Genomic DNA, 2,860 nt, shown 5'->3' on the forward strand with positions numbered 1-2,860 from the left:
CCAATCCCTAACATTCTGTGGTTCTGTGTTTATCTGATTTGAGCTAGGGAGGGTTATCTCAGTAAGGCCTGACTCAGGCTAATTCACATGAGATGTAGTTTTTTATTCAGGTGTAGATAGGTGCCAGTTGATTTTGAGTGAAGTTTTTAATTTATGTAATTTTTTTAGTGTGGATGAAAGAAGATAAGGGGTTTTCTAATGTGCTAGCAAAAATGTAGAGAGCTCCTGATATTTTAAAAAAGTGCCTTGTTTCCTTTGCTTTTGTTTTGCTGTCCTGATTTACACAGCTTTTCTTATTGAAAGGTAATTTAAGTGCTGCTGTGGTTGCAGGTAAGACCAAAGCCTCACCTGGGGTGAGCAGGCACACTCTGCTTGCTGATCAACAGGGACTGGGCACCTGGCTAATAGTGTCTGAATCACAAAGTTGTAGTAGGACTTTAATTTATGTTGTCACAGAATATTGCTAGAAAGAACAATCACTACTGTGGAAAAAAAGAGTAGGCAACCTAGCCTGACAGCCTTTTGCTAACATAGCTGGAGTAATGAATTAATTCTCATAGTGCTCTAAACCTGTGCAGTGATTTTTTTTCCTGATAGTGATCAGTATTTTTTCCTGATCATGAGTAGTATTTGTCCTGGAGAATTACATCTGTTAGTTTCTCTAATTATATCCTTATGCCAGAAATGACAGTGGATTTTTCCCATGTAAAGAAAGATTCCTGACTCTGGCATGCAATGAGGAAAGAATAGCAGCAGGATAAAAACAGATTTGTGGGTAGTTAGTGAAAGGGATGGCTTCATTTCACTGATCTTCATTACTGGTTAATTGCTTTGCAGTTGCTGAGTCCTGGAGAGTTGTGAATATATTCCCATGTCATAAATGTTTCACAAATCAGCATTCAGACCATATGGAAATGGATAAAGAACAGTCATCTCGTGTGTTTCTCAAAAAAAGAAGTAGAAAGATTAATGTATGGGAGACTGTTTAATTAAATTGTGTGCCATGGGAGGCTGTGGATGCTGAAGGTGTACCTGGACTGCCAAAGCACCTGGACAAGTTTTTACAATCTTTTCTAAGTTTCTGTTATTAGTCACTGTTGGAGACTGGTTACAGGCCTGGGTCTTTCAGTGAGATGTGTTACTAACGTGTTCTTACAGTTCAGTAGTTACAGGATCCAAGTCATCCTTCGAAAGCAGAAACTATCTCTAATGTATAAGCTGCTCGGTAATGAATAGAATACTCTATAGTAAATCTGGAAGACAAACAAGTCACAGATCGTGTGGATGCTTTTTGCATAGACTCTTGATTTGTCCTTAGTGGATTTATTTGTAGAGAGAAGGACACATTCCTCAATGAATTAAAGACAAGAAAAATAAAAAGCAGGAGGAACAATATATTCAGAGCGAGTACAATGAGTATTTTCTCTTGCTCTCCTTGTGATCCAATAAGGTTTTTGAAAGATATACATGCGAGCTTAGACTGGAAAGCAGCATTACGGTTTGAATATGTCATACAAAATAACACTCAGCAGCAAAGTATCCTGAAAGTCCTACTCTGCTTTAGGAAAGGATTTGAAACTTTTCCCTTTGCATTACAGAGGCTCACCAACCTCCAGTAACCACCAATAACCTTCCGTCTCCACCAACTGAGCCAAGAATTGTCTCTGAGACAGGCTGGATGCATTTCCCTTGAGAACATATTGGCATGGAGCTTAAACTAAGCAGAAAAGACCGAAATATTTTATGGCACAGGGTCCCCCTGGCTCTTAGCTTTTGCTCCGTGTTAGCACTTGCAATTCTCTTTCACCACTGAAACAGATTAATTTTGTCAGAGGTTTCCCTTTCAAGATGCCTCCTTCATTCTTGTGTTCTGTGACTTTTCTTGCTTCCTCTTTAGAAATAGCTGCCATTCCCCAAGAAGAGTCTTACTCTAGGTGTCTAAATCTGTCAAAATCAAAGTGTCTGGGGGTGTAAGAGCTGCGAGTTGCTATGTTCTTCTCTCCAGGCACAGCGTGACTTTGTTGTCGTATATTATAAGCAGCAGCTGTTGTTGGAGGTGAGGGTTCTGGAACTGAAAAGCATAATGTCCTAATTACCTATGGCAGGGAAAACATCTGTGCAAGAAAACTAATGAAATTAATTCCAGAGCTTAGCAACTGAATACATTAATTGACATTAATTAATGCTAAATTACAAAGCTCTGTCAATGGAATCACATGAAATGTCCATGAGAATCAAATACCGAAACAAAATCCTTGAGATAATGTGAGCACAGCAAAATGACCCTTAGGAAAAAAGAGGGATCCAGGCACTGCAAGAAGCCTGTTTTCCTTCTTTCTGTCTCCCATATCAGAGGGAGCTTTTCTTGGTGTGCGCTTCTTGGGGCTTGGCTGTTTGGGAGATTAGCTTAAGCAATTTCAGTGCTCTGCCCTTTAGTAGTTATTACTGGCATTTTAGAATTGAAGCCATGGAGAATTGCACTGTAAAAGTTCACAGGAATTGCCTTAGTAAATCTTCATCAATGGTACAATCACTGCTGTACAGACTCCTGTGATCACGGCAGAAATAGACATAGTCCCCATTCCTCCATTAAAACAGGACTAAAAAAAACTACAGTCACCTCTAATGGATGTCAACCTGGCCTGCTTTTTAAAATCTCTTGTAGAGGAGATTCTTTAATCTTCTTTGCTGGCTGGTCTCAGCAGCACCCATCCTGTTACCTCCCTGAGCTCTCAGGACAGATAACCTGTTTGCACAGGAAATAAGATGGCATTGCTCATAGTGTCTCCTGGGCAGCCGGTGTGCCTGTGGAAGTAAAAGAAAACAGTGGGGGGGGGGGGGGGGGGGGGGGTGCGAGGGG

Source organism: Mesitornis unicolor, unplaced genomic scaffold, assembly GCF_000695765.1.
Source record: "Mesitornis unicolor isolate BGI_N332 unplaced genomic scaffold, ASM69576v1 scaffold3465, whole genome shotgun sequence".
Classification (NCBI taxonomy): Eukaryota; Metazoa; Chordata; class Aves; order Mesitornithiformes; family Mesitornithidae; genus Mesitornis; species Mesitornis unicolor.